Consider the following 19,288-nt stretch of genomic DNA (forward strand, 5'->3'; position numbering starts at 1 on the left):
CGTACCATCTCACAAAAGTAAGAAGAGGTTTTGATATATATTGCACAGACGGAGAATTCCCTCCTATGAAGGCAGAGGGCATCGTACCGGTATAAGAAGTCTTCAAACACTGACGGATTGAGAGAGCGCTCGCGAAGGCCGGGACGAAAGTAAAACAAGCTAATATTTAGCTGTGTTTTCAGATCTCTCTCTCTCACCTACGATGTCGTCAGAGGCTGGCCGGGCGAGTGTTTGGCTTCCTTGTGTCGCTAGTGAATGAGGTGTGCGTTGCCGCACTGTCCCTTTGTGTTGGTGTGTTAGTTGTGTGAGTTGGTGGAGGACGAAGTGTTGTCGGCGGAGGACGAGTGTTGGCGGCGGAGGACGAAGTGTTCTTGGATGCCTGTGCGTCGGTGTGTTGCTGCATTGGCTCATGTATCTATCTGTCCAGACGTGGGCACTGGAAGTGGATGTGTCTAGTTTGATATGAGAGTCTGATTTAATGAGACACTCCCATCTATTTACTTCTCATTATAAGCACATCCGCGAATAGATAACTCAGAGCAATAAGTCTGCTTACTCCCACCACACCTCTGCCTCGTTACATGCCACGGATCACCCCCGCACACTACACATTGTCCTCAGGCATTACATATCTAGCATACCACCCTCCTTCTCCTCCTCCTCCTCCTCCTCCTCCTCCTCCTCCTCCTCCTCCTCCTCCTCCTCTTCTTAGAATTCAAGGCATAGACGAGATTAATCGGCTGTATTACATGCCTGGCCTTCAAAGTCGGTGTTAGTTTCCGTGCGTTACGTGTGCTCGTGGGAGGGTCTGTGTCTGGGAGATATCAAAGGTGTAAGTGTGTGATGGAGGAGGAGGAGGAGGAGGAGGAGGAGGGCCATGACCTGAGAGTTGGAGGAAGCTGGTCAGGGTGGAGGGGGAAGTGTCGAGGTCAGAGGATGTGCGCCTGAGTGATGGCTCGCACGAACACTTTTTCCACATCACTGTAAGTCACTCCCACAGTCACCATGACCGCTGGTTATGTAGATCATCCATGAATGTAGATAGTCCTCATATGTCCCACTACAACGCTATCTTTACCTTAAGGGTAAGTGTAGTTAGTTTAAGGTAATGAAATACTGAAAATAGCTGTTTATTTCCACAGTGTATGAAAGTAGCTGTATATATATATATCCTCATTATACTAAGGCAGTTGTGTATCTCCTCAGCATATACTGAGGCAGTTGTGTATCTCCTCAGCATATACTGAGGCAGTTGTATATCTCCTCAGCATATACTGAGGCAGTTGTATATCTCCTCAGCATATACTGAGGCAGTTGTGTATCTACTCAGCATATACTGAGGCCATTGTGTATCTCCTCAGCATATACTGAGGCAGTTGTATATCTCCTCAGCATATACTGAGGCAGTTGTGTATCTACTCAGCATATACTGAGGCCATTGTGTATCTCCTCAGCATATACTGAGGCAGTTGTATATCTCCTCAGCATATACTGAGGCAGTTGTGTATCTCCTCAGCATATACTGAGGCAGTTGTATATCTCCTCAGCATATATCTCCTCAGTGTATCAAAGTAGTTGTATATCTTTGCAGTATATCAGAGTAGCGGTATATCTCCTCAGTGTATCAAAGACGTTGCCTATATTCCTTCGGTTTATCAAATTAGTCATATATCTCTATCAGAGTACCTGGAAATTTTCTCAGCATATTAAAATAGCTGTACATTTCACTATATTAAAGTAGGTGTATATCTCTTCAGTATAATAAAGTAGCTGTATATGTCTTCAGTATATTTAGGTAAATGTATATGTCCTCATTATATTAAAGCAGTTGTATGTCTCCTTACATAATGGTAACTAAATAATCTAAAACATTTTCATTTCAATGTTTCTCTTGGTATTCACAACAGAAAACGGAGGTTTACAGGTATAACAAATCTAACCACGATCGTCGTCATTGCTTTTGTAGGTATGAATGAGTCTTGTAGTCCTCACAGTCGCGATTGCTGAAGTGTAAAGTTGTAAATACTTGATCGAAAGTCAATGCATCTTGTTAATCAGACTTTGACCGGCATTAAGGAGGTGGTTTACAGATGCTGCTTCATGTTAATATTAAGCTAATGTTCAATATACTTAACAGATAAATGAAGACATTTTAAATTTATGCTTCAAAATGACTCGACCATACCAAAAAAAAACAAAAAAACGCTCAGTTATTCTTCACCAGGTATAATTTCTATCCTCTATTTTTTTTTTCCTTCTCTCCTGGCCTTGAAATTTATGACCAAATATTTCGTAATCGTTTAATGAGACGTCACTCTTGGTTATATTTTGACACAGATCATGTGCGGTTTCTCTGAAGGTCCCAGGTAGATGAACAGGCCATTTGAGAAGGATCAGATCTTATTTGCATATCATTAAATCATAAGTATAGAGAAAGTCTCCAGCCTGACAATAACCTGATCCCCTTGTGGGACCCTTTATGATTGGTACCATGTCTGAGGCCATGGTGTTCGCTCCCCTTTATGAGGGGCAACACCACACTCACTAATGAATACTTTAAGAATATATATATATATATATATATATATATATATATATATATATATATATATATATATATATATATATATGATGGAAAGGATCACAATTTTGCGCGTGATCAAGATATTCCTATGAGTCCACGGGGAAAATGAAACACGAAAAGTTCCCAAGTGCACTTTCGTGTAATAATCACATCATCAGGGGAGACACAAGAGAGGAATATAACAGTCAGTTGATATACATCGAAGAGACGAAGCTAGGACGCCATTTGGTAAACATGTGATTGTCCAAAACAATCACATGTTTACCAAATGGCGTCCTAGCTTCGTCTCTTCCTTGTATATCAGCTCACTGTTCTACGTCTTCTATCCGTTGATGTGGTCTCTGCCCCCAACACTCACGTACCGTAGAACCATCGTAAAGTATGTCGCGAGCCTCCATCATTGTCCATGACGCGGCCATACCCTGGGTGGGGCGGGAGAGTGGGAACTGATGATGATGGTAGTGTGGAGAGGAGGATGGGAGAGGATGGTGCGGGAAGGGTGCTGGGGGGTGAGGTGGAGTTATGGCGATAGGACGATCGTGGAGGAATATTGAGAGAGAGAGAGAGAGAGAGAGAGAGAGAGAGAGAGAGAGAGAGAGAGAGAGAGAGAGAGAGAGAGAGAGAGAGAGAGAGAGAGAGAGAGAGAGAGAGAGTGCGTGTGTACGATGCACCATCACCCACCAGTAACTAGCAACCATCACCCATCACCCACCAACCACCATAGCCCACCTTCAACTAGCAACCTTAGCCCACCACCAACTAGCCACCATCACCCACCACCAACTAGCCACCATCACCCACCACCAACTAGCCACATGAGCCTCCCCCGATGCACACACGAGCACCAGTCCTCACCCTCAGGGGCAATCAAGGACGAGCTAGAACGTCATTTTCTCTCATAAAAGAAAAAAAAAAATGAAGGTATGTTTGAGGGGTGACTCAGAGCCGCTCGAGGCCTTAGATCGTAACGAGGTGGTCAGCTTGGCCTTGTGGGGGTGTGGGGGAGGGCTGCTACCGGGAACTGCTGGACTATGGTCTCCAACAACTGTCGTGTAAGAGTTAAGTAGAAAAAATTACTGATGATAAAGCTAGGGAATGTAGGTAGGAGTGCCTAAGTAATGCAGATTACACACACACACACACACACACACACACACACACACACACACACACACATACACACACACACACACACACACTCCCACACACACACACACACACTCCCACACACACACACACACACATACACACACACACACACACACACACACACACACACACACACACACACACACACACACATATATATATTTGTATATATATATATATATATATATATATATATATATATATATATATATATATATATATATATATATATATATATATATATATATATATATATATATATATATATATATATATATATATATATGGTTGGTAAGGTTATTTAATGTATGTATGACTCATGGTGAGGTGCCTGAGGATTGGCGGAATGCGTGCATAGTGCCATTGTACAAAGGCAAAGGGGATAAGAGTGAGTGCTCAAATTACAGAGGTATAAGTTTGTTGAGTATTCCTGGTAAATTATATGGGAAGGTATTGATTGAGAGGGTGAAGGCATGTACAGAGCATCAGATTGGGGAAGAGCAGTGTGGTTTCAGAAGTGGTAGAGGATGTGTGGATCAGGTGTTTGCTTTGAAGAATGTATGTGAGAAATACTTAGAAAAGCAAATGGATTTGTATGTAGGATTTATGGATCTGGAGAAGACATATGATAGAGTTGATAGAGATGCTCTGTGGAAGGTATTAAGAATATATGGTGTGGGAGGCAAGTTGTTAGAAGCAGTGAAAAGTTTTTATCGAGGATGTAAGGCATATGTACGTGTAGGAAGAGAGGAAAGTGATTGGTTCTCAGTGAATGTAGGTTTGCGGCAGGGGTGTGTGATGTCTCCATGGTTGTTTAATTTGTTTATGGATGGGGTTGTTAGGGAGGTGAATGCAAGAGTTTTGGAAACAGGGGCAAGTATGAAGTCTGTTGGGGATGAGAGACCTTGGGAAGTGAGTCAGTTGTTGCTCGCTGATGATACAGCGCTGGTGGCTGATTCATGTGAGAAACTGCAGAAGCTGGTGACTGAGTTTGGTAAAGTGTGTGAAAGAAGAAAGTTAAGAGTAAATGTGAAACAGAGCAAGGTTATTAGGTACAGTAGGGTTGAGGGTCAAGTCAACTGGGAGGTAAGTTTGAATGGAGAAAAACTGGAGCAAGTAAAGTGTTTTAGATATCTGGGAGTGGATCTGGCAGCGGATGGAACCATGGAAGCGGAAGTGGATCATAGGGTGGGGGAGGGGGCGAAAATTCTGGGATCCTTGAAGAATGTGTGGAAGTCGAGAACATTATCTCGGAAAGCAAAAATGGGTATGTTTGAAGGAATAGTGGTTCCAACAATGTTGTATGGTTGCGAGGCGTGGGCTATGGATAGAGTTGTGCGCAGGAGGATGGATGTGCTGGAAATGAGATGTTTGAGGACAATGTGTGGTGTGAGGTGGTTTGATCGAGTAAGTAACGTAAGGGTAAGAGAGATGTTTGGAAATAAAAAGAGCGTGGTTGAGAGAGCAGAAGAGGGTGTTTTGAAATGGTTTGGGCACATGGAGAGAATGAGTGAGGAAAGATTGACCAAGAGGATATATGTGTTGAAGGTGGAGGGAACGAGAAGTGGGAGACCAAATTGGAGGTGGAAAGATGGAGTGAAAAAGATTTTGTGTGATCGGGGCCTGAACATGCAGGAGGGTGAAAGGAGGGCAAGGAATAGAGTGAATTGGATCGATGTGGTATGCCGGGGTTGACGTGCTGTCATTGGATTGAATCAGGGCATGTGAAGCGTCTGGGGTAAACCATGGAAAGCTGTGTAGGTATGTATATTTGCGTGTGTGGACGTATGTATATACATGTGTATGGGGGTGGGTTGGGCCATTTCTTTCGTCTGTTTCCTTGCGCTACCTCGCAAACGCGGGAGACAGCGACAAAGAAAAAAAAAAAAAAAGAAATATATATATATATATATATATATATATATATATATATATATATATATATATATATATATATATATATATCCCTGGGGATAGGGGAGAAAGAATATTTCCCACGTATTCCCTGCGTGTCGTAGAAGGCGACTAAAAGGGGAGGGAGCGAGGGGCTGGAAATCTTCCCCTCCCGTTTTTTTTTTAAATTTTCCAAAAGAAGGAACAGAGAAGGGGGCCAGGTCAGGATGTTCCCTCAAAGGCCCAGTCCTCTGTTCTTAACGCTACCTCACTAACGCGGGAAATGGCGAATAGTTTAAAAGAAAGAAAAAAAAAAAAATATATATATATATATATATATATATATATATATATATATATATATATATATATATATATATATATATATAACTTAAGGTTCGTGTTCAAGCGTCGCACTGTCATGTTCAAGGAAGTGGGTGACGAGAACACTTGATCTTGCTGCAGACGGACATGAACAACGTTAACAGTGTGTGTGGTTAGGGGACGAAAGACTCTCGTCTAGTGTGGGCATGCGCCTCGCACTGCACACCAGAGGTCACAAACATTACTTGCCGAGGACAACAGGTATTGTCAAGCAGCAGTAATTGGAAACAGGTTTATATTACCCAGGTTTATATATATATACATATTTCTCTACGCGCCTCTACCTTCCTGCATCGTCGATCAATACCATGGACGAAGTGTAGATAAATCAACAGGTGTATATAGATGGATATACTGATAAATAGATAAATATATATATATATATATATATATATATATATATATATATATATATATATATATATATAGATAGATAGATAGATAGATAGATAGATAGATAGATAGATAGATAGATAGATAGATAGTTAGGTAGATATAGATAGGTGGATAGATAGAGAGAGGGGTAGATAGTCAAGAAATAGACAAAATAAGATTGAAAAATCTGCTTATACTGTGGTATTGATGATACGAACATACTGATGGGGTGTTCAGCGGGACCACATTCTATAGCAGGTGAAATGCTTAACTTGGAGCAAGATGCCGTAACTTGAGCAGGCAAGCACAACTTAAACTTAAGATACACAACTTAAACTTAAGATATTGTTGCAGACGGTGAAAATACACAGTGAACCATCTGTTGAAATTTGTAACGAGTAATGCAGTGAATAACTGATGAAAACAAGATGGAAAACGAAGAATCTATCTTAAGAAGTGATTACGTCCGATTTCATGTGATTACATCCGGGTTCATATGATTACGAGCAAGTCCATATGATTACGAGCAAGTCTATATGATTACGACGGATTTCATCGATTCATAGTTTTCATCTTCTTGTTTTTCACCTTCAATATAAACCCAAATCTCCCACACACATGGGACTTTATCCCAGTTAACCTTCACGCAACACACAGTGACTGGCCAGAGACTCACACACAACCAACCACAGGGTTCCTGTACGCTACCTAACAATTTCCTATATAGATTTCTCAACAATTTGCCTGGAGTACGAGGTTCTTGAGCTGTGCCAGTACGTGACGGCGTATGAGAGATGGCTGAAACTGGTACCTTTATGCTGATGGCATTAGTTAGATCATGCTGCATAGAGTCTAATTACCCGTTATCATGCTTGAGATAACGGGACATTAGCTTCTGCACCGGATCTTTATTTCGTGTTGATAGAAACGTCTTCTGAAGCGATCAAGAGTAGCAGCCAGTGGTTCTGTATTGCAGGAAGTCTAACCTGTATTAGGAGCGCTTGTATCCTAGTATTGTGTGAAGGTTATTACCAGGTGTTGTGTGACACGTAGCCCTCTCCTCTGTTGATCTGTTGAGCTGGAGACACGTCTGTCTGCGTTGCGTTGATTTAAGACGATGGAGTAAGACAGAGATGAGACGGTTCCAGTGTGAGGGTATAGTGAGGATCATTAGAATGTTGAGGAAACTGTGTGATGGATGGCGGTGCCACTCGTAACTGGACTTAGACTAGATTGCACCTGGTTATCTGGTCATCGCCTGCTGCTTGTACGGGTCGGTCCGCGGCAGGTGGCCGGAAATGTGAAAGCGAAGATTGGCTCAGTGAAAAGGGAACATTGTGGTCACACGTAAGTGAGGGTTGGTAGTGAGTATGGAGTGTGAAACGGGTCGTCATTGTTCCTCTTACTGTCTGGATCATTCTGACCTTCTCCCCTTCTCTCTCTCTCTCTCTCTCTCTCTCTCTCTCTCTCTCTCTCTCTCTCTCTCTCTCTCTCTCTCTCTCTCTCTCTCTCTCTCTCTCTCTCTCTCTCTCTCTCTCTCTCTCTCTCTCTCTCTCTCTCTCTCTCTGCGTATATATATATATTTGTACATGTATCAACTGACTGTTATATTTCTTTCTTTGTGTCTCCTCTGATGATGTGATTATCACACGAAAGTGCACTTAAGAACTTATCATGTTTCATTTCCTCGTGGGCTCAATAGGAATATATATATATATATATATATATATATATATATATATATATATATATATATATATATATATATATATATATATATTTCTTTCTTTCTTTCAAACTATTCGCCATTTCCCGCGTTAGCGAGGTAGCGTTAAGAACAGAGGACTGGGCCTTTGAGGGAAATCCTCACCTGGCCCCCTTCTCTGTTCCTTCTTTTGGAAAATCAAAAAAAGAAAACGAGAGGGGAGGATTTCCAGCCCCCCGCTCCCTCCCCTTTTAGTCGCCTTCTACGACACGCAGGGAATACGTGGGAAGTATTCTTTCTCCCCTATCCCCAGGGATATATATATATATATATATATATATATATATATATATATATATATATATATATATATATATATATATATATATATATATATATATATATATATATATATATATATATATATATATATTTCCTACGTATTCCCTGCGTGTCGTAGAAGGCGACTAAAAGGGAAGGGAGCGGGGGGCTGGAGATCCTCCCCTTTCATTTTTAATTTTCCAATAGAAGGAAGAGAGAAAGGGGCCAAGTGAGGATTTCCCGCAAAGGCTCAGTCCTCTGTTCTTAACGCTACCTTACTAACGCGGGAAATATTAAATAGTATAAAAAAAAAATCAAAAAGTTCATCACTGTGTCTGTATATCTGTGGAGCTAGGTGGAAATACGGTACCACTTCCGGCAGTCTGGTGAAGTACGTTAAGGAATCTCTGGCCACGTAGCACACGCTGCTGGAAATGGCTCATCATATTGACGGGTGGGATCACAGCCGGATGTGGAGGCCGCCAGTGTTGCGACAGAGAGTACAGTATAGTTAGGCCTTATTTTCCTGAAAAGAAAGAAAACGTCTTTGATCTGTGTAATGATCGAGTTAACGGAGAGCGAGCGAGGAAGTCTCTCCTTTGGGGCAGCGATATACGGATGGGGCTGAGGTACGGGAGAGGGTCACAGTGCGGTTTTTACCGTGTACGGATGAATGACTCCCGTCCTTGGTGGTGGCTGGAAGGACAGGGCAGATAATGGTACAGAGTGGGGGTGGGTGGGTGGGTGATGGAGAGGAGTGAGGGAGGGTGGCAAGTGAGGGACTGGTGGGGAAAGAAACGACAGGCAGTCAGGCAGAGAGAGAGAGAGAGAGAGAGAGAGAGAGAGAGAGAGAGAGAGAGAGAGAGAGAGAGAGAGAGAGAGAGAGAGAGAGAGAGAGAGAGAGAGAGAGAGTGGGAGGGGGGAATACACATGACATTCTCATCCATTCGTCCTGTGTCACACATATTCCTTGTGTTAGATATCCACAGGGTCGTCACATTTCCTTTCTGCTCACACTGTTCAATATTGCTGTGTCTCCTGACGGTGCAACCCTTGATCACGCTGTTGCGACACTTGAGCACGACAGGACAACCCTTGAGTAAGACGGTACGATCCGTGAGCACTTCACCACAAGCCTCGAGGGCCGTGCCGTCGTGCTCAAAGGTCGTACCGTCTTGCTCAAGCGTCGCATTGACGTGCTCAAGGGTCTATTGTCGTGCTCAAGGGTCGTATTGACTTGCTCAAGGGTTGTAAGAGCTTGCTCAAAGGTAGTACTGTCGTGCTCAAGGGTCGTAAGATCGTGCGAGAGTCGTATTGTTGTGCTCAAGGGTCGTATTGTTTGGTTGAGGATGCCAGAGCGTTTCTTGGCTTCGTGTGTCTTATGACACATACACCCACGGGCTTTTACTTTTAGAACCTTCTGCTGCTGTTAAACCATCTGGTACTAATAAACCTCCTGGTGCTGTTAAACCTCCTGGTGCTGTTAAACCTCCTGATGCTGTTAAACCTTCTGGTGCTATCAAACCTTCAAGTATTATCAAAAATTCTGGTACAGTTAAAACTTTTGGCGCTATTAAACTTTTTGGCGCTGTTATGCCTTCCGGTGTTGTTAAACCTTGCTGTGTTGTTAAACCTTCCGGTGCTGTTAAATCATACTGTGCTGTTCAGCCTTCGTATGCCGCAAGACCTCATAGCACTGCCAACAATCCACGATCATTCTGGCCTCATGTAAACCAAATTCTCAACTCAGACCAACGAGCGAGTGTCACAAAATCTAAACATTAGCCAGAAGGCAGTCACTGAATGCTTGTTTATCCTCCACATTCCAACATTTGCATGAGAGTGCTTCCCCCTCTCCCCCTCCCTAATCCCCCCCCCCTCTCCTCCATCGCGCCCCCCCACCACCTATTTGCATACCTCAGATGTTGATCTTGCAATATTGAGGATACTTGCAAGATTGAGGGAAATACATATGCAGCAGCAGCAGGAGGAGGGACGCCTCCTGCTCGAGGTCACACCGCAGGCGACACGTCCCCTGAGGCCAGGCTGTAACGCTGGCACCACTGCCTCCTCAGAGAAGTCCTCACTCCGAAGGAGTCTACATTTCCCCGCGGCTGGAAGTAGCGCAACAGCCTTGGGTTACAAGAACCTTTAGAAAGGTCCTTGGGTTATCAAATGTATTCCCAGCTCTTAGATTGGATATATCCTGAAGGTTGAGTGTTGTGTGAAACAGGATGTGATAGTGATGAAGATGATGAAACAGGATGTGATAGTGATGAATGTGATGAAACAGGATGTGATAGTGATGAATGTGATGAAACAGGATGTGATAGTGATGAATATGATGAAACAGGATGTGATAGTGATGAATACGATGAAACAGGATGTGATAGTGATGAATACGATGAAACAGGATGTGATAGTGATGAATATGATGAAACAGGATGTGATAGTGATGAATGTGATGAAACAGGATGTGACAATAATGAATGAAATGAAACAGGATGTGATAGTGATGAACGCGATGAAACAGGATGTGACAGTGATGAACATGATGAAACAGGATGTGATGGTGATGAACATGATGAAACAGGTTATGGATAGTGATGTAATATGATGAAACAGGTTATGGATAGTGATGTAACATGATGAAACAGGTTATGGATAGTTATGTAACATAATGACAATATATATGATGAAATCCGAAGGTGGCAATGAAAATAACGGGACGGGAAAACCTCTCCACTTTCCAGATGGAACACCTCCACTTACCAGAAGAAACACCACTTTCCACATGGCACAGCTGAACTTACCACATGGAACACCTCCACTTTGCTTACATTTACCACATGAAACACCCTCACTTCACCGCATGGAACACCTCTGCTTGCCACTTAACATACCTCCACATAGCACACTTAACACATTAAACATCTCCATCTATTACAAAAACACTTCCACTTTGAAGAAAAAAACTCCACTTGATACTAAAAACCCGCACGTCATATAAATCATGTTTTCTTTTTTCTTGTAATACATTTAAACCCCGGAGAGATATGTTGCCAAGAAAATAAGACGAATTCAAATCTAAATCACTATATTCTGTAGATTGGTATAGTTCGTACGATATATCATTTTACCTTAGAGTCCTAAAAGAGCATGAAAGAAAAAAAACATAAAGATATACGAGTCCCATTTCTAAACTCTTAGAATATATTTATTCATGGAGATAAACGAACGAATTCTATCATAAACACACAGTGGAAATATATGATAATAATGAATAGCTTTGTCTAGCCTGTCAGTCGCCCAGAATAAATTAAGGAAATATGAGGTGAACACAGTAATCCCTTGGGTGTAAAAGGATGATCGGGGGACCCGCCATTTACACGAGACAAAGTGTCGACTTTAAACCAAGGTCGTATGGAGATCCTGCAGGACTTACAGCTACATGAATCCTGACTGTCTTCCTCAATGGTTCATGGTGTTGGTGGTAGTCTGATTGTCTTCCTCAATGGTTCATGGTGTTGGTGGTAGTCTGGTTGTCTTCCTCAATGCTTCATGGTGTTGGTGGTAGTCTGGTTGTCTTCCTCAATGGTTCATGGTGTTGGTGGTAGTCTGGTTGTCTTCCTCAATGCTTCATGGTGTTGGTGGTAGTCTGGTTGTCTTCCTCAATGGTTCATGGTGTTGGTGGTAGTCTGGTTGTCTTCCTCAATGGTTCATGGTGTTGGTGGTAGTCTGGTTGTCTTCCTCAATGGTTCATGGTGGTGGTGGTAGTCTGGTTGTCTTCCTCAATGGTTCATGGCGTTGGTGGTAGTCTGGTTGTCTTCCTCAATGGTTCATGGTGTTGGTGGTAGTCTGGTTGTCTTCCTCAATGGTTCATGGTGGTGGTGGTAGTCTGGTTGTCTTCCTCAATGGTTCATGGCGTTGGTGGTAGTCTGGTTGTCTTCCTCAATGGTTCATGGCGTTGGTGGTAGTCTGGTTGTCTTCCTCAATGGTTCATGGTGTTGGTGGTAGTCTGGTTGTCTTCCTCAATGGTTCATGGTGGTGGTGGTAGTAGCCTGGTTGTCTTCCTCAATGGTTCATGGTGTTGGTGGTAGTCTGGTTGTCTTCCTCATGGTTCATGGTGGTGGTGGTAGTCTGGTTGTCTTCCTCAATGGTTCATGGTGTTGGTGGTAGTCTGATTGTCTTCCTCAATGGTTCATGGCGTTGGTGGTAGTCTGGTTGTCTTCCTCAATGGTTCATGGTGGTGGTGGTAGTCTGGTTGTCTTCCTCAATGGTTCATGGTGGTGGTGGTAGTCTGGTTGTCTTCCTCAATGGTTCATGGTGTTGGTGGTAGTCTGGTTGTCTTCCTCAATGGTTCATGGTGTTGGTGGTAGTCTGGTTGTCTTCCTCAATGGTTCATGGTGGTAGGATCATGGATCATGGTTCATGGAGGGGGAGGGGGGGGTGTCGTTTGCTTCCCCCCCCAACCCTCTCCTTCTGCAACGTCACACAGGGGGAAGAGGGGAGGAGAGGGGAGGGGTTTGTCCAGGTGTTCTACCCCTTTTCCTACAGTGATCGAGTAGATTCCTTCCTTCCTTCCCTCCCTTCCCCTCCCCTCTCCCCCCCTCCCCCTACCGTGACGTCAGATGGGTACGTAGTTATATCGTTTGGTGACGTCAGTCTGGCGATGGCCCGACGACTACTATAGCCTTGCAACCTCTTGGGAGGAAGGGGAGGTGCCAATGATGTCACATAATTTTTAAGAACTCCCACCACATCCTCTCCCCTCCCCTTCCCTCAATGCTCAAGTGACGTCACTGAGGTCCAGTAGTTGCTCGCCCTTCTGCAGGGGCGTCCCAAGGCCTCCAGCCGCTTACGTCATAACCACTAACGTGTCTTCCCCAGCCACACTGGCTGGATCTCAGAACTACCAAGTCTTCAGCTTACAGGAACACCTTCCGTGGCGGCAACGAAAAAGGGAAAAGAAGGAATAGCTTTCTCTTCCAGAATCCAGTTATTACTTTCATGGTCGCTATGGTGGTCAAATCCAAGGCAGTCAGAGCTTTGATTAGGCTGCTCATGTGCCGCTGGTGATGGCGATGTTGAGAAAATACTTGGCTTCTGGTTCGTGCCTGATTATATGTCTGGTGTTGCGTCTTCATGTGACTGTGTGGCTCACACGTGAAGCATCTAGGATCAACTGAATATTCACCCCCTTCCTAGCAAGCGCTTTTTCTAGGTTAGGTTAGCATAGGTTAGGTTAGGTTAGGTTGTGTTAGGTTAGGTTGTGTTAGGTTAAGTTAGGTTGGGGCACAACTCTAACCTCTTCTGACTTAACTTTACCGAAGCCAGCTTAACTTCAGCCAGGCAAACGTTAGAGGAAGGAGAGCAAATGTTCAGGTGATCCGTTGTATATCTTACTCTCCTGCTCCTCCCACATCGAGAGCTGTTTGCTCAGTCAATGTTCCCCTGCCACAAGACAGCCTGGGAGTGGCCCCAGTCGTCTGTTGCAGTGGGCACGACTTTGTCTTCCCATTGTGACACGTACAAGTACTACTGCTACGTGTGTCCACTTATTACAACACGCTGATTCTGGAGGTAGTGAGGTGGGGGGAAGGTCGTCAAGTGAGACAGGTTTACACAGTCCAGCAGCATCCGTGGAATGTATAGAAAGTGGTTCCTTACTCGCTTACCAAGAACTGGTCTGCTGTGTATCTCCAGGTGTCTTCGCCGTATCCTCAAATACTGATAGGAAATCTTCGGCCCAAGGATATGTAGAACATTCCTCCTCTGTCTCTACCCAATTCATTTCCCACACGTGTAAAATCACCTGCAGTTAACGTCATTTGTTTAAACCATTGTCGGCCAGTCAAGAGAACCCGTAATCCAAACCCATTTTCTATGAGGGAGAAGTCGGAGGTATGACTGTGGTAAGGTCATTACTGAGGTGGAATTGTGAAGCGGGCCGCTGCCTCACCCTCGAACCTCGTGGCTAATGACCCGGTAAGTACGGCTGACCCAGGGAAAACCTCGCTAATTATTTCCTACCACAGGTGTGTCACCCTGGACCATCGCGATGGGACACGAATTGAGCACACAGACATACAGACATGACGAACGGAAGTTCTCTCTCTCTCTCTCTCTCTCTCTCTCTCTCTCTCTCTCTCTCTCTCTCTCTCTCTCTCTCTCTCTCTCTCTCTCTCTCTCTCTCTCTTGTTGGCCATTTTCCGCGTTCGCGATTTTCCGCCAGGAACAACTTGAAAAAAGATCTCATGTGCTCACATCCTATCTCTACCTGTCATGTATAATGCACAGAAGATGCAACCTCTTCCCTACCCCCGACTAAGCTCCACAGACCTTTCCTTGGTTTCCCATTACCGTTTCATATTATTTTGTTCCTCCCACCGACAGCACGTCGCCCTCGAGTATCACATTGTTCTAATTCGCTCTGTCCCATGCGTGCCTCACACCCTCCTGCATGTTCAGGCCATGATCACCTTCACTCCATCTTGCCATCTCGTCCATAGTTTACCCTTCCTCATCGTTTCTTCCACTCCTAATATGTATACCCCTTTGGTCAGTTTCTCTTTACATCCTCTCCACATGTCCAAACTCATCACACCCTCTTTAGCTCTCTCAACCACACTTCCTGGTACAACAACTCGCCTTTAATCAGTCATTTCTTTCTCTATCGACTCTCCTCACACCGCATGTTGTCCTCAGGCATCTCACTCCAACACGTCCACCCTTGTTCCGTACTTTTTCATTAAGGCCTACGCCTCGCATCCATACAACACCGTCGGGACTACGATGCCATCAAACATACCCATCTTGGTCCTCACCTCTCTTCCCACACACTCCTCATCGCACGCAGGAACTCTGCATGCTCACATACTTTCTGTTTCACTTCAGCCCCCATAGTTTCATCGGCTAACATATCTACTCTCAGGTATCTAAAAAATATACTTACTTCTTACAGCTTCAGTCTACTCAAAGGCACACTTACGTTGACCTATCTCTCTCTCATGGTAAACCTCACTACTTGATTTCTATTTGTCACTAACTCCCATCTTCCTCCTTTCACACACTTTCCCACTTTAGAACAATCTTTAACAGCTTCTCACTCCAGTTCTCAAACAATGCCATGTAATCTCTAAATAACAGCTGACACTATCCAGGCCTTCCCATCCCAGACACACTGCAGACCCTTGTATCTATATATCATCTTAGTCTCCCTGAAGTTTTGCCCTTTTGATCAACCCCTTCACTTTTCTCTTTACATCCTGCCGCTTCTTTTGTACGTCACCCAAGCACTCGCACTTCTTCCCCGTAGGTAATTCCCTCTCTTCCTTTTTCACTAGCAACTTACATTCCTTATCCTATTTCTCAATACGTTTTCTCGCATTCCTCATATCCCATCTTTCGTGGTATGTCCTTACACAAACGTCTCTTTGAATCTCCTCACTTTCACCATCCTTTTCCTCATTTTCTTCATTTCATCTTTTCTTAAAGCCTCGAGAAACTTTCATCCTTGTTTCCACGTAGAAATAATCAGACATTCCACCATTTGGCGCTTTTAACACATTTAGATCTAAAGGTCTCTATAGCACATCTATCAATTAGCTCGTAATAAAAAACATCAATGCCCACTCACCTCTAACTCCTACACATCCATGTAAGTCCTTTTCTTAAATCTCGGCATTCCCAATCTCCAGTCATTTTACAGTTCATAAATCCACAATTTGTTTACGATTTTCATTCACTTTGGTACCACATGTCTCCCAATTATTCCTTCATCTACCACAAAGCTGACTCTTGCAGTTGAATCATTTGTTACTACGTAGTACTCGATCCTTAGAATCAGAACTAATGACGGACTTATTCATCACTTCCCGAACCAATCGCCTTCATTCCTCACTCCTATCGATACAAGGCACATAAGAACTAACTATAAACCACCTCTTAATAATCAACATTATATATATGTGTATATATATATATATATATATATATATATATATATATATATATATATATATATATATATATATATATATATATATATATATATATATATTCAGAGCCATTATGAATTCCTTGTTATACCTGAATAAATGCTTTCCGGTACGAGACGGATCCATCGCCAACATCAGTAGTCATACGGTGCAGAAAGCTGAGGGCTGACACCACGTACATCACCACACAAGGAATTTCTCACCACGCACCAACCATTACATGACGCGGCAGTAAACAGACCAGTAAACCAGAAACGACCCCCATGATTCACGGCCTTCTGGCGTTTTGCTTTTCGACACCGAGCAAGAGAATGAGTCAAAAGGTGCTCAGTGAACCTGCTCAAACTTTCGTTCATTCATTGTTGTAATGAACGAACCTTCCCCTTCTTATTGACCATTGTTGTTTTGATCCATTGGACATTTGTTTTGGATTGGTTCTCTTCTCTTAATGTAGATTTAACGAAGTTTATCCTCGCACAATGGTTCTCAAACCATACCGTTTTCCTTCGATATATATATATATATATATATATATATATATATATATATATATATATATATATATATATATATATATATATATATATATATATATATGCTGTAGTTTTATTGTCAATTTTCTGTTTATTGTTAGCTGTATCACCCGTCAGTGTTGGAAGCCTCACATGGATCTTGCCACATCCCATAGGCTTGTCGTTCTCCTGCAGGGATGTTGTGCTGTATTTAATGCCATCATCGTCAACATCTTCACATGGACGTGTCGTCCCATGTTTGCTGTTGCCGAACTATCATCACGAGAGTCAATACACTGTCGTGGTGTATGTCCGCCTCAGACACCGTGTCATGTGATCAAGGTGACAGCGACAGCTGAGCGACTCTCGCTCTAAATTGAGAGTTAAACATCTCCTCCTACTGGTCGTGGGCTCTTGGTATGCGCGCCGTCCCTGTCGCTTTTGAAATCAGAGGACAGGGGTTCGGAGCCACTGACCGGGTTAATAATTTCAGAGTAATGTGCCATTCTCTTTGTATGTAGAGTTGGATTTGTCTGTTTTTCATTTTCCCGTTAGTAGATCCTTTATTGTAATATATGATTACAGTGAATAAGGGCAGACTGTATGAATTATGTACATGTGTATATATGTATATGTCTGTGTGTGTAAATATATGTATACATTGAGATGTATAGGTATGTATATGTACGTGTGTGGACGTGTATGTATATACATGTGTATGTGGGTGGGTTTGGCCATTCTTTCGTCTGTTTCCTTGCGCTACCTCGCTAACGTGGGAGGCAGCGACAAAGTATAATAAATATAGATAAATAATTAGTTCTATCTCATTCTGTCTTACGTCTTGTGTACTGGAATGGGTCGGTTCTGCTTGCCTCGATAACTTGGTCGATATTCGAATCGTCTTTCTGTAAATTGTTGGGCAGTTATCCTACCTCCATTGTATCTTCTCCTCACCAGCATATTCCAACTGAGGATTTCACTCATTTCTCCATCTTACTTATTTCCTTCGACTCTTTATGTAATATGATCTGAAGCCTTTCGAACATATCTTTGTGTCCCTCACTTGGGGGAATCAACAGTGCCTTACCCTCTCTACTTTAGGTCCAGCGTTTATTATCAAAAGATCTTCGGGAACAGATTTTGTCATTTTCCTGAAAAAGAAAAAACAAAGTCCCTTCCGTAGTTTCCTACTTCGAAGTCATTTCGAAGTCCATTTCGCTAAATGGTCCTCATAATCCGGTAAAGTTTCACTCTTTCCAATCGTTTAATCTGAACTGATTTGGGTCTAAGTTTAGTAACCGTTTACATGGTATCTGTTATTGTCTAGCCAAGTTCCTCTGCAGGACATTACCAGTTTTGGATGACCTTCACCTTCTACCAGATCTCAAGACCACAAGGGCTCCAGCGTTTGTCTGGCTGTAACAACATCGTCAGGTCTACGAATTCACTTTGCTGACCTTTAGAGTGTGTCTTTGACCTTAGAGTGAAAATGAAACACATGATTTACTTCCCTGAAATGTTATGAGTGCGCCTTTTGGTGATAAGTTTGGCCTGGATCTTGAGTGTATGGGTACAGAGACTCCCATTTTCGAGAGAATTAAGTCACGGACTGGAAATCCTCCCCTCTCGTTTTTGATTTTCCTAAAGAAGGAACGGAGGAGGTGGCCAAGTCAGGATATTCCCTCAGAGGATCAATCCTCTGTTCTTAACGCTACCTCGCTAATGCGGGAAAAGGCGAATAGTATGAAAAAAAAAAAAAAAAAAAAAAAAATATATATATATATATATATATATATATATATATATATATATATATATATATATATATATATATATATATATATGTATATATATATCAATATATATATATATATATATATATATATATATATATATATATATATATATATATATATATATATATATATATATATATATATATATATATAATTTTCTTTCAAACTATTCGCCATTTCCCGCGTTTGCGAGGTAGCGTTAAGAACAGAGGACTGGGCCTTAGAGGGAAAATCCTCACCTGGCCCTCTTCTCTGTTCCTTCTTTTGGAAAATAAAAAAAAAAAAACGAGAGGGGAGGATTTCCAGCCACCCGCTCCCTCCCCTTTTAGTCGCCTTCTACGACACGCAGGGAATACGTGGGAAGTATTCTTTCTCCCCTATCCCCAGGGATATATATATATATATATATATATATATATATATATATATATATATATATATATATATATATATATATATATATATATATATATATATATATACTCAAGTTTACTATTAAAACAGAGCCTAATAATTGATACTTTTAAATCCTTAAGATATAATATGACCTCCATCACATACATAAGCCA

At 42.5% G+C, this 19,288-nt stretch overlaps 1 protein-coding gene across 5 annotated transcripts in view; it reads left to right on the forward strand.

Annotated features, from left to right (window-relative positions):
• The window catches only part of LOC139756730 (uncharacterized), a 347,521-nt gene that overhangs the window by 275,449 nt on the left and 52,784 nt on the right, over positions 1-19,288 (forward strand). The gene's annotated exons all lie outside the window — the stretch shown is intronic.

The sequence above is a fragment of the Panulirus ornatus genome, chromosome 2 (assembly GCF_036320965.1).
Source record: "Panulirus ornatus isolate Po-2019 chromosome 2, ASM3632096v1, whole genome shotgun sequence".
NCBI classification, from domain to species: Eukaryota; Metazoa; Arthropoda; class Malacostraca; order Decapoda; family Palinuridae; genus Panulirus; species Panulirus ornatus.